Here is a 27,870-nt window from a genome sequence, read left to right on the forward strand (position 1 = left end):
GTTTTTAGTACCTTTATAGACCTTGAGAGTTTCAATGGCTTTGCTCTCAATAGAGGCCTCACTGAGCCATCGGATTTCATCAACAATATCTTCATTTGTGTTCCGAAGATGAACGAAGGTCTTACGGCTGTAGAACGACATGAGGGTGAGTAATAAATGACATTATTTTCATTTTTGGGTGAACTAACCCTTTAAATCATCCAAAAACTAGTCCAATTTGCTTCTACCGCAACTGCTTCTAACCTCCATTTTTGCTTTAAAAACAAGGGATGAGTCAAAATTATTGTTTGTGGCATGGCATCAATATTATTCCACAAATTTGTCGATTGAGCTTAACTTGTACTGAACCCAAAATATTCCTTTTTAATAAGCCAGTATTTCTGGTTCTGCATGGTTTAGATGCCCGCCTGGTGGTCTGCTGTTTGCAAGGGCAAGGCCTTCCCGCAGAGAGAGGCTTGACAAGGTGAGCTCCAGCACTGCGGCACTCTGCAGCTTTCATTCTCATTCTCTCTCGCTTCACCCTCCCTATCTCTCAGACAGTGCACCTGCTTAGGAGCTCTCCCAAACCCTCACTACACTGAGATACCACTATAGCTATCATTTAATAACCACTACATCGTCTTATATGCACATCAAAACAAGAAGTCCTTGACCCAAATAGTGCAGATGGCCCTGCTCCGAACTGCCACTTAAAATCAGTGAGCTCAGGAGAGTCTGCCGTGTCGCCTGGCCTTCAGGCTCCCTCAGACTGTGCGTATGAGACTGATCATCAAGCTGCCAGAGAACTCAATTTAATCCCACAGCAGGAGATTCATTCTCTTAAAGCTGAAGTTCCCCACCACGTGCTCACTGATGTACCTCCTCACACGTAACAATATCAAGCCGGTCGTGCTGGATTTTTAATGATACATTTGTCAAGCAGCTACCGAGCAATATTTCCAGCAATTGTAAAGAGAAAAACAAAAGGAACATCTGTGTCTCCGTCACCCTTACTTGCACAAAAAGTTGTTAGATCATTAAGAAAATCTTTCTTTCTCCTTCTTTCTTTCTTTCGCATGTTCGTTCGTTCATTCGTTCTTTCTGCCTGTCTTTCTTACGAATGTCTGAATGTCATTTTGTAACATAACACAAGAAAATACCAATTAGGTGGCATCTGTAAAAATATTATGTTGGAATTTTCTCATATTTAAATTCACGTTAAAATCTTTTTGTGTTGTTTCTATGACCCGACTGGTCATTTAATGTGAAGTCAGTTATGCAGGTTTGGTTCTCACAATTGGCAACAATTGGCTTTCATCTGAAAGAATATTCACCTAGGATCGCTTGAGGGTGAGTAAATCATGGGATAATTTTTGGGTGACCTATCCCTTTAAGTCTCAATATACTTTTTGGGGCTGTATTTATTTTATATGGTAATCGTGTATAAAGGAAGATATGTAATTTGTTGGTAAATGTTTATTAAAAATGATTTTTGGTGGAATTTTACAAACATTTTCAGAGCAATCCACCTCACTTGATGGTGTAGTTGCTAGATAACTACCTGAGTCCTCACCTTGATGAGGCTGCCAGTCAGATTTGGCATGATCTCAACTGCCCTTGACCATGAGACGAGATACCACAGAGAGGAAAAGACAGAGAGAGAGTTAGAGAGAGAAAGGTAGAGGGGGTGACAAGGTGAAGAGCAAATGATGCCATTAAAGGCAACAGCTGCTTGCTGAAGCAGGGGCTGGACTGGTCAACCCTGCCACCCATAATGATAACAAGGTCAGTGGGGTCACACTGCTCAGCATCCTACCACCCTGCTCCCCCATCCATCAGATTTCCCGCTTCTAATTATGCAGCCGCCTTCTAACCAAGCATAAGATATTATTACACTGAGACGAGACCCCCCTCTCCTTAGATGCATAATGAATAGTGAGTCGTCTGTGAAGGGAGGCGGATTGCGACGACAGCCAAACGCAGAATCACTGAGATGCTGCAGCATTATAGTATCCCTTTTTCAAGCTCGGAAATACACCAGCATGGGCTCGTGAAGATATTTCATCCTCATAAAGTTGTTCAATTTGTAGTCCTAAAACCCAAAAGAGAATAAGCTTTTTTGAACTATGGGAATTTCGTATGGGTTTTTAGGGACCTAAAGAATATAACGGTATCTGATTCAGCAAGCATGTAAAACATAGGGCACTTGCTAACATCATGTATTAATTTTAGCCAGAAACAATGAGCTCATTGAAGTAATTATTACAAGTTGTGAACATAATGATTACAATATATAGAAAATTTAGCATTGGCGCATGTTGATTTAGAGTTTGCATCATCTGAAGTCCTCGCAGGAGTTGGGAGTCATTTTTTTCACAGGTGTTGGGGCATCTGAAGTCTTCATATGAGGCTGGATCCAAACTGGAGCTGGCGTAGTCACTAGTTACCTTGGGATGGGCATCCCAAGATAAAACAGAAAAGCAAATGGAACATAATTAGCATAGCTGCTTATCATAACATTTCAAGCAAAGATAATCATGTGCATTTGATCTGATATAACTAGAGTACAAGGTTGTACGATGTATTATATGAATGCTTGGCTAAAGAGATATGTCTTTAAAGGGGTCATATAATGCCACTTTTACAAGATGTAAAATAAGTCTCTGATGTCCCCAGAGTGTGTATGTGAAGTTTTAGCTCAAAATACCCCACAGATCATTTTTTATATCATGTTAAATTTGTCACTTTTTGAGGGTGAGCAAAAACGCTCCATTTTTGTGTGTGTCCCTTTAAATGCAAATGAGTTGCTGCTCTCAAGAAGAAGGCGGAGTTTCAAGAGCTTGTGTTAGCAGTGCTGATTACCTCACACAGACTCACTGAAAATGTTAGAAACTGTTCAGCCTTTTATGTTCAAACCAGAGTCGGACAATGATGGAGAGACTCAAGAAGAAGTGACAACATGTAGAATGCAACAGGACGTTTCTGAATGGTTAGTTGATGAATTTATGTAGCTGATGTGGAGTTAACTATCTTAAAGTCATTGATTAGCATATTCTGTCATAATCTATAAATCACTTGTGTGGGAACTGTTGTAAGATGCCTACAGAGCCAGAGAATATATGCTGCATGAAGATAGAACAGGTATAGTTTAGTTTAATTATGGTTTTAACTTGTCATGTTGTTATATTGCTTTTATGACATGCTATTGCATTTGTGTTACATACTGTTTTGCAATAACATGGCCTTACCCCCTTTGTTGTGTGTTCTCGGGGACAGGGTTTATGTAAATTTTAGGGTTAGTGATATCACCAACCCGGGAAGAAGCTTGTTGTAGTCCTTAAACAGAGAATTCTTTAAAAGAAAATATCTCCCTTTGCTTTGAACTTTGAGCGTCGTAACTTTGCAGATGTTGTGCTCAAACAGCAACATTACACACTAACTAAAATTAAAAAAGTGAAATCATAATAAACCACCCCTTTAATCTAGATTTAAACTGGGCATTTTATCCCTGAGCCCTGAACATTATTAGAAAGGCTATTCCAGAGTTTAGGAAATGCAAAAACACTCTCCCTCCTCTAGTGGACTTAGATATAGGTACAACCAAAAGTCCTGAGTTTTGTGACCTTAAAGAGCATGATGGATTGTAGAGTGATAGAAGATCGGTTAAATACACAGGAGCTAAACCATTTAGAGCCTTATAGGTCATGTAGCAATACGTTGTAATCGATACGGAACCAGTGTGAGATAAATTAAATAAATTAAATTAGTGTTATATGATCATATTTTCTTGACCTAGTAAGAACTCTAGCAGCTGCATTTTAGACTAATTGTAGCTTGTTTATTGAGGATGCAGGACAACCAGCTAGTAGTGCATTACAGTAATCCAGTCTAGAGGTCACGAATGCATGAACTAACTTCTCTGCATCAGAAACGGATAGTATGTTCCATAGCTTTAGCTATGTGATGTTTCTGAGGTGGAAGAAGGCTGTTTTTGTGGATGAAGTAACAGTACATCCTTCTAAATGCAAATTGCATTCTAAGAGATTCTGTGTACATGGTTTTGTTCCAATAAGTAATACATCAGTCTTATCTGAATTTAACAGAAGAAAATTACAGTTCATCCAATACACAAAATAGGGCTTTTCACACTGCGCTTAACCCCGGGTTATCTGCATTCTAAATACCGCTTTTAACTCCGGGTAAAGGAGCGTTTCCCACTTGTAATTTAGATGCGGGGTTAGCACTGCTTTTTACCCGGAGTTATGAAACCCTGCTCCTGCAGCGTTAACTCCGCATTGCGGAGCCAAACTTGTACAGTGTGAAATGGCAGTTTATGAATACCCTGGATTAACTGTTAACCCCGGGTATAGTATGAGCAGTGTGAAATGTGAATAAAGATAACCCAGGATTGCATTTACCCAGGATTTAGAATGATCCAGGGTTAACTATTTCAAGTGTGAAAAGCCCTTCTGTCAACTTGGTTAATTTAGAGATTTTATCTGGTTGTGATGAAATATATAACTATATATGTATCATTTATGTAATATCGAAATAATTAAAATTACACTGCAAAGTTTTCCTAGACATGACGCGAAATTGGGGCAAGTAAGTTCCTGAACGTGATGAATGACAGGATATGCTTAGCCTCAAAGACCGCTCCGAAGCAGTATTAGAGATGGTGTGGATTTAGTGTGCATTAATTGTACTTTTTTCAGATCTAGGACAGTCTTGCACACTTACTTCCTGTAGCGTGCACGCGCTCTCAAGTAGCCAATACCACAAGTGTGGATATTTGGACAAGCCCATACTTCCTTGTGGTAATGGTAGTCCTTATGTAGCAACTTGTTAGCAACTTACTTTTAAAAGCATGCAACAGTTTCAAAATTCATGTTCGGGGTCTGACTGTGCATAATTTGAATGTTGTGGAACAAATCGTTGAAGTCTTTTGAAGGGATAGTTCACCAAAAAAAGAAATTTCTGTCACCATTTACTCACTTACATGTCGTTCCAAACCTGTATGAATTTCTTTCTTCTGTAGAGCATTTTAAATAAAATGTCTCAATGTTTTTGGACCCCACTGACTTTCATCGTATGGGCAAAAACAATTAAAGAAGCCATCTTTGATTTTTAACGGGAATGAAAGCGAGGCTATGATGGATAGACATGCATCTCTTCGGTGGGTTGTACTGTTATTTAATGTGTTTTTGGATTGTTCTGCTGACGAAACACTGCAAAAGTATCTTTCCAAAAAATTTCAATAGACAAAAAACTCCAGACAACATGAGCTGTGAAAAATTATAAGTGCTCTAGAATCTTTATACATCTTTTTACAGCGGAAGCCATTTACAACACGGTAAGTCTATCCCTCACAGCCTCGCTTTCATCATGTCATGGCTCTGCTCTGAATAAGGTCTATTCTTCAAAATATCTTCTAAAAACCCATTTGAAATTCCCAAGGAAAACCAAAGAGAATTAGCCTTCCTGCTTGACTTAAAAATTGACACGATGACAGAATAGGTCTATTTATTTATTCCGTTTCTGTCTGAAACTGAAGCTTTTGTGATTTGCTGAAGTTTAGATGTATAAGACAAACAGCCTAGGCAGAACAGCATATTTTTCAACCCACTTGTTAAGAGTTGGACATGTGAATTTGCATGAGAAACACTGTGTTGTATTAAACACTGAATCATGCTCATGTTCCTCCCGTGGCACCTGAGGGGCTTTAGAAAATAAAATCATAATTGCCACAATCAGCTCGTGAACCTGGGTTACCTCCATGCCCACAGCTCTGCCTGTGCACTGGTAGAGTCCCATGTTTAATCTTAATGAGCGTGAGATGCAGGCAGACACACTGTGGGGCGCAGGGCCCTGCTGAGCGCCAGGGTATTAGCAGAAAAGAGAGGGAGAGAGCGAACAGCGAGATAGAGCAGAGGAAGCATGCAAAACATGAAAAAAGATGAGAGCATAAGATTTTAAATGTTAGAGGGCTCAGAATACATAGTTGTAGGATGTGAAAACAGGAAAGAGCTCTGTTGGACAGGAAGCATTGACAAAAAAATCTGCAGATATTTAAATACTCCGGGGGAAAAGCCCCAGTAATGAATTACTTTGTGTTTTTTTCCTTTAATATTTGATACATTCCACAATATTCTGTGTGGTTTTAGTACCACTACAGTAACTTTTATATGACCAAAAGTATGTGTTTACCTGTTAACCTTCTAAATTACAGGTTTATTTTTTCCAGTATTTCCAGATAATTCTTTTATCTTTAAGTTTTTGCCTCTGAGTGAAAAAATAAAAAGGTTATTGTGACTATTTTTTTCGTAATTGTGAAATTATTTATCATATTTGCGACTTTGTATTACAATTGCAAATACATTTTTTGTAATTGCAAAATATCTTACTATTGCAACTTTATTTCTCATAGTTGTGACATTATATCTCACAATGTGACTAACATTACAATGTAGCTTTATATCTGACCGTTGCAACTTTATTCCTCAAATATGCAACCTTTTCTCATTATTGTGACTATTTCTCATAAGTGTGACTTCATATATCACAATGTGACACTTTCTCGTTTTATACTTTTTTCTTACAATTTTATTTATTACTCTGAGGTGGAAATGGATGGAAATGATAAATTAGTTTCAATTAATTGATTCAGTTCAAGTATTTGAACATGCTGAGCTTTTACAGGATGGTTAGAAAATATACCCATTGTAAAATTTTAATTGCCCCGATAATCAGTTCCAGGATACGTATTGCCCCTTAAAAAATGTTAATTTGTGATATTGCAGTATAGTGATGGTATAGAGTAGATTAAAGAGTTGAGTAGAGCACAGCTGTATGGAGCATTTAGGTGGTTAATAGGGGATCTTTGGAGCTGCCAGGAGTTTGGGATCACATGATAAGTGACATCTTTTAAATGTTTAAAATGTGTGGCTCGCCTGATTGGAGTCGCTATAGAAAAACAACAGGCAATCTGGATGCAGCTCAGAACAGCATGCTATGAGTGTAAAATGAGATGAGGAAGAGTGCTCTTGCGTACCCAAGCTGAGGGAGCCTTTCTGCACCATTGCCATATTTTTTCCTTTCCTCATTCTCACTATAAAGACAAGAGGACAACAATTGTTTTTAGTTGTTCTCTAAGGTATTGCTTAAATGGAAAAAATCAACAGACCCAAACATTGAAACTTGTTGACTCCTTTAAAGAGAAAGGACTTTCAAAATGGGATGTATTTACCCCGAAGTAAGGTTTTTTGGCTAGTTAACATGGTCCAGTAAGCTTCTGCTGTTGTCATGCTATCTTATCCCTTTTAAGTCTATCCCCCTTCTGCAAACAAAACAATTCCACTGGCTAAAACTAAACCTTTTATGGCTACTCTATTTACTGCTTGATTATCAATGGTAGTCAGTTTAATGTATAATATAATGTAATGTAAAGCTTTAACGTATATCTATGTATATTTATTCTTATTCATGAAAATGTTAGTTTTAAAACTGATCTATTAAAATACATACAGTATCACATTACATTACTAAAGCTAAAAAAAAAAAGTAAACATTTCCCTTTCTTTGTTTTCAGTTAGCCTACTAGCTTAGCATTGTGCTAACTGGTTAAAAAAGCTCTTAATTAGCTAGAACAAGATATCATGATAATGAGCTACATTTTTGACCAAGCATTGAGGACGGGAGATATGAGTTTGCAAGATCTCCACTGACGGCCGTTTAATTGAATTGCCGTTTATTGACTAAATAGCTTTTTTGTGCAAACAGCATTTATATAGCTAATATTTCATTATAATGTAATAGATGTTTTACTAATGCTCACATTTGTTTTTATAGGGTTCTTAAAAGAGAGAAATAGATTATTTTCATGTCACAGCTCTGGATAGTTGCTAGTGAATGTTTTGTGGTAGTTCTTGTAGTGTACACTCATTATTGAGGCACATTATGGAACTGAATAAGTGCACTCAATAATGTCCGCTATGGTTTCATGCACCATTACAAATGGCTGTCACCTTAAATAGTGCACTATATAAGTATATGGGGCAATTTCAGATGCAGCCCAGATATTCTAGAAGTGTGCATTACTTCCCTACTGCTAAAATGAAATGCTCTACAGCGCCCCCTATCTACCATCTGACTTCTCACAACAAGCTCTCGGTCTGATTTATCCATCTTCTCACTCCCTTTCACTCTCTCTTTCTTCCTAATCTTCCACTCCTAGCCAGTTATGCATAAACGACACACAGTAATCTTCTGACAGGCAGAACCGAACTATATGAAGGCAGTGCTGTAGATAATACAGGCAAGTTATGAGAACTCAGATGCTGGCTAGTCTGAGTCTCTGCAGCTCATCAGCAGACAGCAGGGCCTGCCTTCAACTTAATTAGCTTCCCCTGAGATCCTCCTCTGACGGCATCAACCTGAATGAACAGGAGCATTTCCGTGCGTGTGTGTGTGTGTGTACGCGCAAGCGACAGAAAGAGGGAGAGAGAGCGACAGAGTGTGCAGACCATGTCCGGTCAAGTGAACGGAGAGAGAGGGGCGCCATTATCAGCCCATCAGATGTGAAGGAATGTCTCCCCGCTGTGGGGCTGGGTCTCAGAGTGGTCCTGACATGCAACGATAGATGGATGGAGGGAGAAAAGAGAGAGAGTGAGGTTGATCTTGGCCCACATCTACAGTAGCTGTGCAGCAGGGAAGATGCAAAGAGAGGGAAGGAATATTGTCTTGGTTTCTTCTATGAGATGAGTCAGAGGGTTTGTTGTGCCTCATTTTCTGTCTCGCTGGAGCATGGCCTTCTGCAGCACAACTGCACCAAGCATGTGGGCAAACAAGCAGGCAGCACACCGTTATTTTGTTTTTAAGATATGTATTCCCATATTTCCATCTTCAAAATAGAACATATTCCTTGATTCTTGTTGGCCATAGGTGTATATATAATGGTTATATATGACCGAACGCACCATGGTCGATTGCTTTATGCATATGTAGCCTATACACACACATTCACAAAATATATAAATTACAAATTAGAATGCACTAATTAGCCGCTTGAGGTGGTAACCATAGTAACAGTACAATGCTTGAGTGCTTTCCATTATGATAAGTATCGGAATGTTAGTGCTGTCGTTATTTATCACATTATTATACATTTAGACATCACAAATATCAATGCTAAGGGTGCCAAAAGACAAGAAATTCCTCAAAAAAGCAAAGCAACAACAGTCTAATATTGTTTTCACACTAAACAGTGTTTCTGCTGCATAACGGAGCTGTGGCTCTATGAGCAGCATTGTGTTGTCCTGCACTCTCTTCCTGAATGAATGCTCCACCCCTGCTGGTCTACCAATGCCCACAGTGTCTGCTGTGCCCGCTGTGCCTGCTGTGACCCCATGGATAACTTTGTGGTGACCGCAACCACTGCTGATTGATCATCAGAGAGAAAGAACGAGAGAGAGAGAGGGAGGGGCATTCCACCCATATATAATGTTAAGCTGCCAAGTTGAGCAGATGGCACAACTCAGTGCATGAGTATGCGTCAATTCCCTTTCTCTCTCCCTCTCTTAATCAGCAAACATTATAAAGGGCATTATGGGGTGGAGCAGTACTCTTGTTTACTTCGTTTTAATTTCGCATGCTTTCCAACTCTAAGAGCTTTCACCTGTATTAGGCAAAATGCTATAGTATGTGAAGCTTCGAAGCTTTACAAATCTTTTGTTTCGAATCAGTGGTTCAGAGCGTGTATCAAACTGCCAAAGTGACGTGATTTCGGTAAACGAGGCTTCGTTATGACATAAGTGTTTCGAAATTTCTATGATTCACCACTGGGGGGCGTTACTTTGGCAGTTTGATACGCGGTCTGAACCACTGATTCGAAACAAAAGATTCGTAAAGCTTCGAAAATTCATGAAGCAGTGTTTTGAAATTGCCCTTCACTAGATATTGTTAAATAAAGTTATTTTATGTTTTGGCGCACAAAAAGTATTCTCTTCGCTTCATAACATTAAGGTTGAACCACTGTAGTCACATAAACTGTCTTTAGTAGCTTTCTGGGTGTCTGAAAGTGTTAATTATCTTGCTGGCAATGGAGGCCTCACTGAGCCATCGGATTTTATTAAAAATATCTTAATTTGTGTTCCAAAGATGAACGAAGGTCTTACGGGTGTAGAACGACATGAGGGTGAGTAATTAATGACAGAATTTTCATTTTTGGGTGAACTAACCCTTTAAACTTTTAAGTTGTTAAACCAAATGTACTTAATTCTGTTGTTACTTTTTAAAAATCGTATGACATGCAAAAATATATCAAATATGTGGAGGTTATTGCTACCAAAGGAGAGTCAACTAGTTAAAACACAAGGTGTTCACATACTTTTTCCATGGTACATTCTGAATGTTTACATGTTGTGTTCATTTTTGATGAAAAAAAAATTTTTTTTTTAAAATTTTTAGTATTATATTTTATACAGAAATACATGCCAGGGTTCAAATACTTCTTCCTGCAACTGTATATACAGCTATTTGCAGCTGTTGACTAAATTAGCGTCTCTATGTAGCCTTAACAACCATATTCCTTTGTTGATTAGATTTACGCGCTGATCTCTGCCAGACACAGTCAGGCTTGTGTAAGCATCTGTGCCCACTTCTGGCCCTGGCATGGCGAAGAGCGGCTGGCACGAACCGAGCTGGTGTTGATACAGTAGTAGAAGGTGTGCGCCGCAGGTTCAGTCAGGCTGGAGAGGAGCAGAGCAGTATGGGTAGCATGAGGTCATTCAACCGCTGCCCATTCATCAGCCTGCGCCACCAAGCCCCATAGCTCCTCTGTCACCTTGACAACACAGCCCACAGCAACCTGCCCTGCATGAAACCTAGCTATTGATTTCTTTCGCTCGTTCTCGCTCTGTGTTCAGCCGTTCGTTATTTCTCTCCCTCATTCTTTTTCCTCTCCTCACCACAATGTCCCTTTTTTGTGTTTCTAGCTCTTTATACTACCACTAACATAAGTGAGCATTCTCTTTGTTGATTTGGGATCAGTTTCAATTATGAATCAGAGGAGAGATTCAGGATTTGAAAAGCTCGTTCTTTTGGTTTGGCTCCAGGTCTGAAGTCAGTCTGACATGACAGGCAGGAGAGCACTAAGAAATGCCATTACCAACTGAGGGCACTGCGGCATTTCAGATGGAAAGTCACTAAGAGAGGAAGAGTGGGAGGCCAGTACTTGAAAGGTTTCCTACTAATGGGATGGGATTCATGGGATCACATGCAGCAGTGCACACGCACTCTCGTGTTGCCAGTTTGACTAAACAGCTAAAGGTCTGGTCCATATTGTAATGTATTCTGGACAAGACATGCCAATTTAAACAGGAAGAGACCATCTGACTGATATATAATGCCATTTACGTGCCATTTAGAGGTGGTTTTATCTTACTACTACAATAATAGACAAACATACAAAAATGCCTTTTAATTATTGTGTGGTTGTACAGAAAGTACTAGAGAAAATGTGTTTACTCAGAATAAGATTTTGAACAAAAGTAATGATAATTAATTTTCATAGATATCATTCAGAAATAAAGCAGAATGTGCAGTTCATGGATGTCTAATTTTACTAAGAGCCTTAAAATTCTTACTATCTTTCAAACATTTGTTATCTCTAAAATTGTAAAGGTTTGCAAATCATTCATTGTAAACATGACTTTGTAAAGTTTTGTAAAGTCAGATTAGACGTTGTCAGATTGAAAAAGTGCTTTACAGATATTTGTGCAATCCGTTTTTTTTAGGAATGCACAATATTGGATTTTTGATGATATCCGATATGCTGATATTTTTCCTACAGGCGCATATTACTAACGCGCCCTTTAAAAAAAAAAAATTAAATAAATACTGCGCTATTGACTTTAGACCAGTTTTTTGTTGGTCGTTTTCAGTTGCCTGGTCTTTTTCAGACCAGTACGCCCATGGGCGAACAGATGGGTGCGAGTGCATTTGCTGGACGTGAAAATTATAACTGCGTCAGGTTAAAACTAGCGTCCCGCCTGTCATCGCCAGGTGTAATTACAGATATAATTTTAATAATTATTATATTACAGATGAATAAACTTTAAGTAAAATAATTTAATTTAAAAGTGTCATGTTTGTGATTTTTATTTATCATGTAGGCTATTATAATAGCTTCTGACCATTAAACCAAATCAGACTTGTGGTTTTATGACATCAATTACTGCTTAATTTATTCAGAAACAGAAATAACTTAAAGGATTAGTTCACTTTAAAATGAAAATTACCCCAAGCTTTACTCACCCTCAAGCCATCCTAGGTGTATATGACTTTCTTCTTTCTGATGAACACAATTGGAGTTATATTAATAAATATCCTGACGCATCCAAGCTTTATAATGGCAGTAAACAAGACCAACGAGTATGAAGCTCAAGAAAGTGCATCCATCCATTATAAATATACTCCACACGGCTAATAAAGGCCTTTTAATCCAGAATGGTGAATCTTACCACCATACCTGCAAAAGTTCACTTCGAGAATGACCACATGCTGACGTGATGTTATCATTAGCACTCTTGTGCACATATGCGAGTTATCGCTCAACACGTTATCTTATCGGCCAGGCATCGGCATGATTTTTTTATATTTTTAGCCTGTATGAGCCGATTCCGATGTCATGCCGATAATCTTGTGCATCCCTAGTTTTTATTTATTTTTTGAAGTAATCAACGAAAATGTCATTGAAATTCAGTCAATATTTCATCATGTCATATTCAGTAGCTTCTTAAATTTAGTCCATTTTAAGTATTGTGAGTTTTTCATTCTTTAGTCTGCAATTCATTTGCCATTTGAGCTAATTAACCTGATAAAAGGTTCAATTGATCGAGTGCTGTAATGTTATATCTTTTAAAACCATACAGCATTTGATGTTTACTCAATTTTTTTATTGTCATAATTATTATTTTTTTGGCTCATCTTTGGCTCATCAAACATTTGTGGTCTGTAATATTTTTTTTTTGTTTTCTTTTTTTTGTTTGATTTTTTTCAAGTCTCGTGCATACCTTGGCTGCCTTTATTTGATGAAAAACCATACAATAGTAATATTGTGGAATTATTATTAATATTATTACAATTTAAATGACTGTTTTATATTTTAATATATGAAAATGTATTAAAATGTAATTTATTCCAGTGATGGCAAAGCTGAATTTTCAGCAGCCAGTCTTCAGTCACATGATCCTTCAGAAATCATTCTAATATGCTGATTTTTTGTGGTCAAGAAAAAAAAATCTTATTATAGTCAATGTTGAAAACAGTTGTGCTGCTTAATATTACTTTGATTAATAGAATTTGAAATAGAAATCCTTTGCAACAATATCAGTGTCTTTACTGTCACTTTTGACCAATTTAAGGCATCCTTGCTGAATAAAAGTATTAATTTCCTTAAAAAATGACTGACCTCAAATTTTGTACGGTAATGTATGTCAGTAATTTCTTTAACATTGTGTGCAATATGCATCAGATGGTCAGCGAACGCACTGTTGATGATCTGTTTGCTGTTCACCATTTACTTTCATTCCAGATTAAAAATTCAAAAATCACTTTATCCTAAAAGCAATGAATTTGCATTGCAAACTAACAACTGTAGCTTTTCTCATTTCACTCTCTGCTCTTTACTAAGCTGACCCCTGCTGATGTATTGAGATGCACCGAGCTGAAGGTCACGTTTGGTCACATGACTACCAGCTTTGTGGGTGTACAAATCAATATGTGACTTGTCGGCAGCAGGCACGTCATTGCCGTAGTGCGTCGAGCTCAGGGTGTTAAAGGTTAATGTACATTTGCTTTTCTCACAGTGGCATTGATTTACATCAGTGTAACATGTGAGAAACATACCACTGTTGGTGAAATGCAACAGCAGACGCTTGTCCTGCTCTGGGAACAGAGAGAAGCGAGACTGTCAAAATGGAAGAGTGTAAAACTGTGCCCTTGCATAATGACCTTTTCCTCTTTCGTTAGTATTGAGCGCCCATCTCCCCTTCGCCTGAACAGCAGCCGTCTGGGCTGCCCACTGCTCCAGTGTCATCCAGCCTGGCTCATGGATCTTTATTAAATGTTAATCAGCCTCCTACAGCCTCACTCTACAAGATTTTTACTCTCGCTCCCTCTGTCTTGTGTGAGCTTGCTCACCTAAAGCTCTCATCCTTTTGCATCAGTTTGAGAGCACTGGAATTTGTTTGATGTTGTTCATTGTAAAGATGCCAGATTGATTATTTTTGCAAATACTTTACATTGTATCGACATTTTTTATATAGAAACAGTACAGAAACAAACTATCTGTGAAATGAGATACTAATAACATTTAACAACAATATTCCGTATTATAGCAAGCAAAGCGTCTCAAAAACGCTGCGCTGCCGAAGCGCTCTCAAGCGCTGACAGCTAGGCAATTTCAAAGGAGCGACTAGCATTTTCAGCTGGCTAAAAACGCTTTGGTGGACACATGGCCTAACTGCACAGAATCAGATGACCTGCTAACTTTACACTGAAAGAACCAACTCAGACCGGCTAAAGTTTCCATGCTGGTCCAGGCTGGTTAGTGCTGTTCTGGTTTTGATTTAGCTGTTGGAGTAGTTAGGGACTGACTTGTTAGTATGGTAATACTGTTCTATTTGTGTTAGAGCTTGGCCTAACTAGAACTTCATTATATAACTCTCCATGGCATGTAAAGATTTTATTCATTACCATGAATTTTTTACAAATCAGACTTTTAAAATTTCCCAAATATCTAGATTTTTCAAGACCATTTGAACCCTGGTTCTTAAAAAAAAAACTATTGACAATATTTAAAATATTCACTGTTTTAGCTTATATTATATTATTTTAAGTCATCTTGAGGCCCCCTTGAGGCTTGGTCACTGGTTTGGACTATTGGCCATTTATTGGTTATTGGGTGTAACATGAAATATTGGCTTACCAGTATTGAGTAACACTTAAGAATAATGGTTCGTCATTAATATGCAGTAAGTAATGCAGAACAAAAGAGTAGTTAACATTTCAGCTCCTACTATTAACTAATATGAAAACAAGGTTAACTAATCAGTAGATAATTTCAAATTTAGGAATGAGATAGCTTCTTTTTAGGTAATCAGTAATTACTGAACGAGATTAGCCTCAATAAGAACTATTAACTAACTATGAGAAATTATGAAGAATTGCCAATTAATTACTAATCACAACATTAATGTGTGTCTGAGAGGTAAGCAATTGTGACTTTAAAATAATGGTCCAGATCTCTAATAGTTCCTGCAGAGTGACTACTAGGTAACACTTGAGTATTTATGATGCATCTTATGACCATGTTCTGAGAAAAAAAAGACAATCTTCAAGAACTACTAGTGATTTGGAAAGTTTTTCACTTTAAAATAATGGTCCAAATCACTGCAGAGTGACTAGGTAATGCTTGAGTAAATAGTGATACATTTTTTGACCATGTTCTGAGAAAAAAAAGACAATCTTTAAGAACTACTTGTGATTTGGAAAGTTTTTCACTTTAAAATAATGGTCCAAATCACTGCAGAGTGACTAGGTAATGCTTGAGTAAATAGTGATGCATTTTTTGACCATATTTAGAGTAAAGACAATTGATTACATCTCAGACATGTTAATGTTGTGATTAGTAATTAATTGTTAATTCTTTATAATTTGTCGTAGTTGATAGATATTAATGAGGCTAATCTCATTCAGTAATTATTGAATTATTGAAGTGTCACCCATTATACTAGTGCACAGAAAATAAAAAACAAAATGTCTAAAAAATGTTGGAAAGGTTGACACAACCAATATTCTACAGCTAAATACAATACCACCTTGTCACTAGGTGGCGACAGTGAAGCTGAAAAAAAAAAAGCAAAAAAACATGGAGTTGGTGTAGTTTTTTGATGCATTTGCAAACATCTTCATTAACTGCCATTGAATGCAGTATACTTTATTCCTGATTTTATATTAATTTTAGGTCCTGCTGACTGAGTTACTGAAGCAGCCTGGCACAGACGCTAGCACACCAGCATCCAAACACAACATATGCTGTCGATCATTACTTTGGTCTTCCGTCAGTGAAGTATGAAAGGTTTTAGGTCTTTCTTGAGCTCTCTTACCAGCCAGTTGGCATGAATACCATTTACGTCACTCTCATTCACAGCTTTTGTTGCAACAACTCTCTGCTCTACGGCTCGACTCACAGTAACTTCATTTCCTGGTGAATTCTGAACCACCTCCAAGCGCAATTGTTTCATTCTCGTTCTGATGACCGCCCGAGTTATTTCAGTGCATGCGTACACCCACTCACCATCAGCACTATTCTACTGTAACACCTTCACTAATGATTTCTTTCATGTAGCAGTAATTGTGTTGATTACACCGGCTAATTCCTATAGAAGACTGTGATTATCCTGATTTTGACACGCAGTTGTCATTTGCATACATTGCAGTGGATAAAGTTGGAAAGCAGATATTCAAATCTATTTAGAGTTTTTTTTCATAGGAAGATTTTTTTTTTACCCTGCTTTGAAATGTATTATATATGGCAGTTGTGTTATCTTAAAGATGTGTGTGTCTTTAAATGGTACAGAGAGAAATAAAGGGCGAGAGAGAAAGATCAGGGATGGTGTCGCTGCAGGGCTCCAGGGATTGATTGATGGCAGCCGTATTTACGCCATCAGGTTCCCTGTGTGGAGCCAAAATGGCTGCCTGTTCCCACCGTGAGTACAGACGCCCCCCGCTGCCACAGCGAGCTAAAAAGCACACTGACTTAGAACCGTAATGAAAGAGAAATATGAGCAAAACTCACATTTTAAACTTCGAGAAGCAGGGGAAATTTGTTGTGATTTCACGCAGGTTTGTAGGTGCTACCAGGAAATGTAGGCAAAATGAAAGCTTTTTAAGCCCTGACTTCAGAGACGCCACTTTTGCACCAGAGTCTAATGAGGTTCGGTTATTTATAAATTAGGGCTGCACAATCAAAATGTGATTTTTTTTTATTTTTTTTTTTATTTTTTTTTTATAAAAATTGCAATTGCAATAAAAAAAATTTAAAGCTCAGGTTTGTTTTGCTTGAATTATTATTACTATTATTATTACTATTATTATCGTTATCGATTTACTGTATAATCACTAAATTTTTGCTAATTAAAAATTATTGCTAAAAAAATTATACAAAATAAGAAATATTACTATTTTAATATTTGTAAAATAAAAAAAGAGTATTTAAGATACTACTACTACTACTATCTTACAATACTAATATTCATGGCTTTCTTAATTTAGTGATTTTTAAACGTCAAACCATTAAGCTTTTACACCAGAGAGCCCTTAAAGGGTTAGTTCACCCAAAAATAAAAATCCTGTCATTAATTACTCACCCTCATGTCATTCCACACCCGTAAGACCTTCGTTCATCTTTGGAACACAAATTAAGATATTTTTCATAAAATCCGATGGCTCAGTGCATTGCCAGCAAGACAATTAACCCAGAAAGGTACTAAAGACGTATTTAAAACAGTTCATATGACTACGGTGGTTCAACCTTAATGTTATGAAGCGACGAGAATACTTTTTGTGTGCCAAAAAAAGACAAAAAAACGACTTTATTCAACAATATCAAGTCATGGGCGAGTTCAAAACACTGCTTCATGAAGCTTCGAAGCTTTACGAATCTTTTGTTTTGAATCAGTGGTTCGGAGCATGAATCAAACTGCCAAAATCACACGAACCATTGAAAGTTCGAAACACTTATGACGTAACAAAGCCTCGTTTACTGAAATAATGTGACTTTTACGCTCCGAACCACTGATTCGTTAAGATTCGTTAAGCTTCGAAGCTTGATTTATAAGCGCTTCTCATTACAAGTTTGGTAAGGTGATTGGCGCATGTTGCGACGAGTTCATATGGAGCAGAATTTGTATGAGATGAGACAATGAAAATACCAGATGAAGAACTGCTCACATGTAAAAAAGAAAAAAAAAAAAACACCCAGTGCCGCACTTAACTGATAAACACGCAGCACATATATTTATTTAATTAAATTGCAGCCTTTGCGATTTGATAATCGTACTAACCTATATAGTGATTTCCGTTTTATTTCGATTAATCGTGCAGCCCTAGTTTTAAACTATTTTGGTACATACGAGGCTCCTGGGTTCCATCGCATGCACTGCTGCATCAGAAACAAGACCTACGCATGGCTATATCAGGGAAACAGAGAGGTATTTCCACTCCGGTTTGATTGAGCTTTAAAAGTTGCAGCCGGCTCCAAACTGAAAGTGCAGCAGTCTTGGCTAGAGCTTCCTGTCATCAGTATTCCTCCTGTGGGGCTTCCTAGCCGCAGTTCCATGGTTATGCTGCAGTTAAGCACTCTCTCACTCTGTCTGTCGCTTTCTCTTTCTCTCTCTCTGTGACTGTCGGTTTGGGGGGTGGGAGAGAAGGAAGTGACCTACATAGCACCGTTCCCTCGCCTCGGCTGTCTTTTGCATTTCAAGGGATAATGAATAATTTACAGCTCCTCTCCCTCCCGTGAAAACGTGACAGCCTTCAATACAATTAACGAATTTAACAAGCCCCGGTGACAATCAGTGCACTGCCACTCAAAGGACCCGGATAGGGGCTTGGATCCAAGAGCCCGAGGCACATCATTGGAAAAGAGAGAGAGAGAGAGAGAGAGAGAGAGAGAGAGAGAGAGAGAGAGAAAATAACAGTGCCACAGGTGAGACTTTATTGGGAGCAGCTCACAGGAAGCTCAGTGGGGCTGTGCAGCACACAAACATCAGAAAGGTTTTTACTATTCAACACAACACCAGCTAGAGAGGAGTAAACACTTTATAGCGCAGCTACAGGAGAATTACAGTCTGCTTTAGCGAGCCTTGTTTGTTTCTGCTCGTGTTTGTGCACTCGCATGACTCCGGCCATGAGGAGCATTATCAGGTTCGTCGGTAAGAGATATAAATTTTAACTGCACTTTCCGGTTGGAGTTCAACCGAAGTCAAGGATCTGTGCCAGTGTCACCACAGCCCACTGCCTCTTTGGATTCCAATTATACTGCAGTGGTTGGAGCACAGTTTCTGATTTGGAAACAAACATGCACACACTCGTGTCATGCGCCGCGCACACACTGAATTGCTGTGGGAGTGTGTAATAGTTTTATCAGGGTGAGCACAGGCACACAAGTGCACTCCAGCCTGCAGCTATGGCTGGGCTCCATGGGAGAAAGTCAATTACGGCAGGATGAGCCAGCCCGGGGTGAACATATGGGAGAGAGATAACGCAGGCAAGATGGCCGCTACACACTCCCAGCAGCCCCCAGTGCCCAAGTGTCGCGTGCCGCTCTCTGCCCTCCTCCATATTTACCTCACACCGCAGCACCAAACAAAGACCATCTGGAGACTGTTGAACACAAATACAAATTCGTAGCAAAGCCACTTTTTATTTATCTATTTGGTTTAAAGGAACAAAAATTAAAAGTTGAAATTTAAAAGATGAAGGAAGGATAATGATCTTGTTTTTTTCCCTATTGAGCTTGTCACCAGTAGCCTATATTGTTTTTTGAATGCTAGTCAGTGTTGCCAAGTCTGCGGTTTTCCCGCGGAATTGGGCTGCTTTTACACTGTTGCCGCAGGTTGTTTTTCATGTCCGCGGGTTGAAGCGACCCCCACATAACATGATATTTAGCCCCTGGAATGCGAATTTTAAAAGGGGACCCCCTGGCCACCCTGATGCTAGTGTCATTACCAGGCTTCTTAATTAGCAGAACGCTGTAGCTATCAACTAGGTGCTAACTTAGCTGTGCTGTTGGAAAAAATCATCAACCAGCACGGCCATTCTGATGTAGTGAATTTAGTGCTAGTTACTAACTTCAACATTGACATCAAATGGTTAAAGTATTAAGTTAAGCCAGTTGATAGCTTACATTCCCATATTATTCCCATTCCCAATTATTTTGATCATTCTTATGTAGTTAGCTAGGAACACACACACACACACACACACACACACACACACAAAAGATGTTTCTTTACATGGACGGAAGTTGTATTTTTGGGTTAATGATTCTTTTAAACTTGTAGCTAGTTGCTACATTATTGCCAGACAATGATTCTGATCATTCATATAGTAAAGCTAGTAGCTAGTTGCTAGCCACATCGATGATTCAGTTCTTTCTGATGTAGTGCTGAGCTGTGTCCGAAACCGCTCCCTATCCACTATATAGTCCACTAAATCGGGTGTCTGCCATTTTGTAGTGGTGTCCGAATTCTGAGTGAACTACTTCATTCCCTATATTCGTTCACTACTTTATACCCACAATTCTCTCTGATTTCGAGTGTACATTCGATGTACACTCACTGAAGCACTATTTCCCAAAATCCAATGCGGAAAGGAATGAGAGCGCGTGAAAGAGCGGAATTGCGAGCGTGTGTAATCCAGAGATTACTTTAGCTATCTTATTTCTGATTTAACATTTATTTCATGTCATTTCTATTTTTTTAACCTTTTTTTAAATTAATCATTACTTGAATAAAACCTACTAAAATATAGAGAGACATTATTATATAGATGAATTTTAAAAATGAAATTATATTAAGGTAAAAAAATATATTATTTTTATTATTAAATTATGTATGCATTAACTCAATTTAATGTGTTTTACTAACAGTAAGTTGTATTAATAATTTGTGGCATTGTTGTTAACTCATTAAACTTTAAGAGATTTAGTGGATGATTTAAAAATATTCGTTAATCATCTGTAGGTAGTGTATTCATTCTAATGTAATCATAACGGTCGCCTAAGGGCGCTCAACAACCACGTCATCTCTTAGCGTGAGAGTTTCTAACAAACTAAAAAAAAAGAAACTTAATAATAAATACATGAAATAATGTAAACTTGTTGTGTGCTTATTTTACGGAGGTATGTATGATTACAAAATAAAGTCATTATGATTGTCACTCACTTCATTTCGTTCACTCCATGCAGATATAGTGCACTCGAATGCCATACACTATATAGGGATTAGTGAATGAGTGAATGAGTGAACGAGTGAGCGGTTTCGGACACAGCTCTGGTTGACCCAAAAATGAAAATTGTCACAATTTACTCACCATCATGTCATTCCAAATGTGAATAATTTTTTCTTTTGTGAAAAAATTTGGGTAACACTTTATTTTGATAGTCCACTTTAGATGTTCTATTGACGATGAGTAACTTACATTTCGTCATTTAGAGTATTAGCAGACTGTCTGCTTAATATCTGCTAACACTTTATTTTGATGCTCCCCCAACAGACATGCTACTCACTAATAAGTAACTTTGCAAGTACATGTCTACTTATTCCACTAACCTTAACAGTCTACTAATACGCTAATGAGAGTTAGTTGACATGTAGTTGCAAAGTTACTTATTATTTAGTAAAATGTCTAAAGTGGACTATCGAAATAGTGTAACCCAAAATAGTTTTTGAAAAAATTGGTTGAACTATCCTTTTAAACTATACTATACTAACTAACTAGCTAGTTGCTACATCATTCCCAAATGATGATTCTGATCATTCTAATTTAGTTAGTTAAGCTATTAGCTAATTGCTACATCATTCTCATACATTGATTGCAATCAGTTGTTGTTGTGTTTAGCAGGGAATTATTCGTTGTCTTGATATCCAGGGTATCCTGAGGCCTAAACGTTTGGATGCTCAGCTGATAGTCTAATAATAGTAGTGACTTCAGTAGCTTTAGCACTTATGGGCTTAGAAACCATTTGCTGCATTGTGTAACCGAGGAGAAGGTCTTTGTTCTTCTTTGCTTTCTTGTTTGTTTGTGGGTGATAGACTGAGTTGCGATTCACTGCACGTCTCATCATAGCCAGCTCTCAAACAATTATGAGGAGAGAGGATGAGAAGAGAGTTACATTCTCTCTCTCTCTCTCTCTCTCCGTCTTTCTCTGTTTGTCTCTCATATACACACGGATGCAAACCCGTTCAAGTCCACACACACTTATCCCTGTTAAACGGACACCGAGAGCTGCCCGTTGGCACAGGGAACAAAGTGGCGGGGGGGCTTAACAAAAATTCCCTTTTTTGCAAAACCGTAAGTTCTTCACTGCTTTGGATTAGCCTTCTTCCATTTCATACTGTGCCTGATGTAGATTGCTCCTACAACAGAAAACAGGGAGAGAGAGCGAGGGAAGCGGAGAAAAGAAAAGCAGCATGTCAGAGCGCGAGTCTGTCAAAAAGCAATCAGCAGCGTGAGTGCCTCGCCTCCTGCAGACCGCTGATTATGGCATTAGGCTGAGCCCAATTCTTCCCCTTGTGAGGCAAATCATTCCGCCTGCAATAAAGAACTCTGAGACAAAGGAGAAGTTAATTAAGATTAATTAACTTTTTTTAATGACGCCTGTACACTAGAATTTGTGCGTGTGGCCAAAGGCGTTTTCAAGTATACTGCCATACCTTCATATTGTTCTCTCTTTCCCTCCCTTCCTCTCTCTCTCTGTGCTTGCTGTACCTTTGTTTTATTCCAGTTATCACCCCTTAGTTTTATTAGGCAGTAAAAAGACTCTCAAGGACACATAACTAGTTAAAATCTACATTACTATAAATCTGTTTTGCCTTGATCATTCGTATTTCTACTTTGTCTGGTTCAGTGTTGGAATGTTACTTCAGAGCATGCTCAGTGCTTTTAATGAAGCCCACAGCACTGTAAGAGCAGTAAAGGCAAATGAGACCCTCTTGCTAATTCCCCCTTTCTTGTGCTTTCATTCCTCATGGTCAGCTGAGAGTGGTTTTTGTACACTCTCTGGAGCACTGCAGACTCATAGAGAACATTTTCATGGAAAAAGTACACCAGGCAACTCTTGTTTGTAAACTGTGCACACACTGCAAAAACATGGTCTAAAGGCCCGTTCACACCAAGAACGATAACTATTTTAGCGTCCACACTAATGCACAATATCGTTCTGGGGTGCGTTTCCCGTACAACGATGTAAACGCTGCTTCACTACCACAGTACGATACATTGAACAAATCAACTACGACTGTTTCCCGAAACCGCATTGTCGCAAACCTGTCGTTCAGCCACGTTGGTTAATGATGTCACGCAGGTGGTGGAGTAATAACTTCTTTTCAAATGAATCCGTTTGAGATTGAATTAATGCTATATTTTCTGCTATAAATTATGGACATTTCATGTGAGGACTACTTCTCTTTCTCAGTTATTTTGCTTTATTTTTCAGATTCTATCATAGGCTTGTTCTTACGTACTAGAGCACGTACGCATGCACACTCTTCAAAAACATTGCTTAAAATCTCTTGACAAACTAAAATATGTAAATGACATTTGTATATATTCGAAATGAAAGATATACATTGTACTTGATGTCAGCTTGCTTATTTTGCTCAAGATAATGATTTTTTTAAGTCCACATGTCCTAAAAACAAGAAACTATGCTTCTAACTACTACTACTACAGCTCGAGAGCTGTCGTTCCAACCACACAAGTTTGTGATGTATTTTGCGAATGTTCGTTTGAACAATGGTTTCGGGAAACACCAAATCGTTGAACTATGTTAGTAACAACGGAACGGCGATGTTAGTTGGCTAACGATGCTTTTGGGAAATGCACCCCTGTTTATTATAAGCACAAGTTGCAGTTTTGTCATCTTGCCATCATAGGAATAAATTACGTATTAATATATATTAAAATAGAAAACAGTTTTACATTGCAATAATATTTCACACAATTCCTCTTATCTTTTTGAGCAAATAAATGCAACCTTGATGAGCATTAGAGAAAACGGTAGCACTTTATTTTACAGTCCTGTTTCCCATGTACATACTATATACTTATTATAGTAATTGCAATAACTGTGTAATAACTAGGTACTAACCCTGAACCTACCCCTAACCTTAAAGGTGCTGTAAGTAGTATTTGAACTACGCTATTGGACATTGTTGATATTTGAAATCAACCCAAACAAACCCACCCCTCTTCATTGCTCAGCCTCCAGCTTTTCTAATATAAACGTGGGTCCTAAAGCGCTTGCCCAGTCATAAACCTTCATTCCAGTGATATTCTTATGAGCTCTTTTGTATTGTGTCCCATCTCTCGTTCTGCAGGTTTTTTTTTTCTTTTTTCAAATCTCCCTCTTGCTCATTCTCTATTCTCGACCGTCATACGCCCCCTAATGCTGATTGGTTAGACGTTTGTTGTTGGTATCGGCCCGACTAACTTCCAAAACAGTGTATTTGAATATTACTGAGTCCCCCTTTAATCTATGTAGTTACCTTATATTACCCAGTACTTTCTTAGGTAAGTACACTGTAAGTACATGTAAGCATGTAAGTGCATGTACTGTAAAATAAAGTGCAACCGAATAAAGTTTCACACTTGAGTCCTCTTTAAAAGAACCAAACTCGGACTCCTTTAAGTGGACCAAGAGGCGAACCAAATGTAAAAGGACTCAGAAGGCAATGATAATATCAGCATAATATCAGAATAATCAAATGAAAAAATAAAACTGCATATGCTTTACTGTAAGAATAAAATGTATACTGATTCTCCTACTGATTCTTATATTAGGCTGCTGTCACTTTAAGAACTACAGTAATGCATGGATCCAATATACTCATACACATACATGATTTCTTCCAGATGTTTACATTCACTTAAGATAAAACCAACTATTTATGTGAACCTTTTGTGTTTTTGACACTTTAAACACAATAAGATGCTACAGATAATTCAGTTTAGTACACGTGCTCTGACAGCTGGTTTTCTGTGCATGCGCTTTAGGTGTGTGCGCTCAAAAAAACGCACATGAAAAATTTTAAACTGGCAAGGCGCACAGCCGTGTCTCTCTGGAAGCGGTTGAAATTACAGTAAACAAGTGTATATTGTGAACAAATAATTTGTAGAGATCCGAGAGAAGAACCAGCCATGATGAACAGCCGAGGCATCTGATGACCAAACTACATTGGAATTCGTGAACGGAAATATCAAGTGAGCCTGGACTGATTTGTGTTCACAATGGACATTTTTAGCGAACTGTACGTTAGCTGAAAGCAAACCGTACTCAGACCACCTCCCGAGATGGTTTCGGTTCGTTTCACTTTTAAGGGGTCTGAGATCGTTTGGCGTGTTCACATATGGGCCAAAAATCACACGCTCAGACCCCTGAAAAGGACCAAGTGTAAAATCACCCTTTCTCCAATAATATTTGTTTTATTTACAACTTTGACAAAACAAATTACAGTGTAGCCTACATAAAAAAAAATTATTTTGTGATGTTGTTTGTGTTTTGTTTATTTCCATCCACACATTAGGACCCCCACTAGCAGTTTTCCGGTGTTTATTTGACACCGCACTGTGTCCGAGATAAAAAAAAGTCTGCAAGGAAAAAGGATTTTGAGTTATCCGTTATTTCTGAAATCTTTCTTTAATGGCTTCCCATCTTTCGATGTGGTAGTTCTACAACATTTTGCACAATGATTTAGCTTGCACTGTTTTTGATCATTTTACCCTTCCAATCCTGTTCCAATGAGTAAAAGAGAGGAGGAAGGAGAGAATGTGAGGAAAAATGATGTGTGTGTATGTGTGTGTGTGTGTGTGTGTGTGTGTGTGTGTGTGTGTGTGTGTGTGTGTGTGTGTGTGTGTGTGTGTATGTGTGTGTTTGTGTTCATGCCTGTAGGGGGCTGGGACAGCCGCTGCACCCCAGTGTGCCTGCTGCTGCTTTACATTCTGCCGGTGTAGGCTGAGTCTCACACAGCAGCAGCAGTAGCAGCCAGCCAGCCATGCACATCCCTCATTCAGCCTGGCTTCTCATTTATCAGCTCACTCAACCAGCAATCTCTCTCACTCTCTCTCCCAAATATCCCCTCTTACTGTTCCCATTGTTCTAAACCTCCACATGCATTGTGGTGTGTGTGCCTGTGTGTGTTCATGCCTGTATAAATATTCAAGTCTCTTTCACTCGGTTGATTCCTATTTCACAGAAAGGAATTCTAACATCACTGCCCCCTTGAGGACAGACAAAGCAATTACTCAATATGTTTCTTTTATTAAATATTCTTCCATTCTTCCTCAGCAGAGCGCAGTGTTATCCAACACGAGCTCTGCTTTGCTGCAGGCGGCTCCGTCCCAAACCTCAGCCCTATCTTGAGCGAACATCACACAGCCGAGATGAAAAAGAGGGAAATCGATGCAGGGGAGAGTGCGCCGTGTAGAGAGCCTGCTTTGCTTTGATCGGAGGTTGACTGACAAGACCTTCAGCCCTGTGATCTCCGGCATCATGAAGGACCGGAGCCGTGGTGGCACAACAACGCGTGTTTGTTGTATTTTGTGTGTTGTAGGTTTTGTGTATTTGTGTCTATATGATTTTTTTAAAAATATTTACTCCAAAACCAAGCGAGCCGCCTACGGAGCCGACATTTTAAAACTTCATAGGCACTCTCCTGACATGAAGTCTTTTTCAAAAGGTCATCATAATTATGCCGCCTAAGATACCTTCTTTAGGTCAAATTTTAAAGCAGAATCACTATGCTACTATACTTTGCATAGAAGGCCACCCTAGAATTCTGTGCAATGAGCACGGAAACAGCATTGTTATTGTTAAAAAGATAGTCCACCCAAAAATGATCATTCTATCATCATTTACTCACCCTCATGTTGTTCCAAAAACTGTATGCATTTCTCACAAAAGGGGCTTTCGCACCGGAGGAACCTTTTCATAGTTCCTAGAATTATTGGCCGTAGGAACTAAGAACAATTTTAGTTCTAGGAACTCCTTTTGGGGGAACTAAATTAGCTCCTACTTCAGAGTAGGGTCTAAACCAGCACTATAGGAACTATCAGTGACGTAAGTGTACATAGATTGGTCAAACGCATGTCAAACACTGGCACCCGGCATTTTTAAAAAGCAGTGTCAACATATTTACTTCAAAAAACATGGAAAACAGTGTCTGCAGGGTTGTGTTCTTTTCTCCACCTCAATGATATGTAATACTGAAAATTGTCATAGGAGATTTCGTCTCATAGCCCCACTTTTTGCTCTTTCAGTCATGTAAATTATGCGTTTACATTCCATGTCCGTTATCACGAAACCCACGACACACAACAAACACAGCTCTGATCACGGCATCCTCCATCCACTGGTTTTTAGCGTTTGTAAATGCCACGCTTAAAGACGCCACTGTCGGCCGCTTCAGAGTTCCTATTCCCGGTGCAAATGCAACCAGGAACATGGCCTGGGGGAGAAATTAGTTCTCGGAGAACTATCCTAGTGGCTAGTTCCTATAAATTAGTTCCTAGAACTATTCGGTGCAAAAGCCCCTAAAAGAAGATATTTTGAAGAATTTTGGTAACCAAGCTGTTTTGGTTCCCATTAGGGGCTTTCGCACCAGGTAGTTCTAGGAACTAGCCACCAGGGTGGTTCCCCTAGAACTAATAGTTCCCTTAGGGCTGTTTTCCTGGTTGCATTCGCTACACCAGTAGGAACTATGAAGTGACGTAAGCCGCGCTTGTTGTTGTGACTTTTATTTTGACGGCACAGCGGACCTTTATTTTGACGGCGCTGAGAACACCAGAGCCTGAGCACACAGCGCTCACATTCTCCATCTTCATTAGTTTACGATTTGTTTAACAGCTTATCTAATATGTTGTAAGATAGAACTGTTATACAAAAAAAGAAGACAGTATATGAAAAAGTATTAGCGTTTGCCGCGTGTTTGATGTCCGATGTCACTAGCTGAGCAAAAATACATAATCATATTTCGCTTGGTCCCCTCAAAGTTGCGTTGGATTTTCTCCTTAACTCGAGAGGTCCATCTGTCATTGTTTTCCATGTTC

The 27,870-nt window shown here is 38.6% G+C and overlaps 1 long non-coding RNA gene across 1 annotated transcript; it reads left to right on the forward strand.

The window, feature by feature from the left end:
• On the forward strand, positions 1–26,807 carry LOC127502505 (uncharacterized). The gene is made up of 3 exons (XR_007926870.1): positions 1–145; positions 400–463; positions 26,111–26,807. It is a non-coding gene; the product is annotated as an uncharacterized LOC127502505 (long non-coding RNA).
• Positions 26,808–27,870: the final 1,063 nt, after the last annotated feature.

This window comes from Ctenopharyngodon idella, chromosome 20 (assembly GCF_019924925.1).
Source record: "Ctenopharyngodon idella isolate HZGC_01 chromosome 20, HZGC01, whole genome shotgun sequence".
NCBI classification, from domain to species: domain Eukaryota; kingdom Metazoa; phylum Chordata; class Actinopteri; order Cypriniformes; family Xenocyprididae; genus Ctenopharyngodon; species Ctenopharyngodon idella.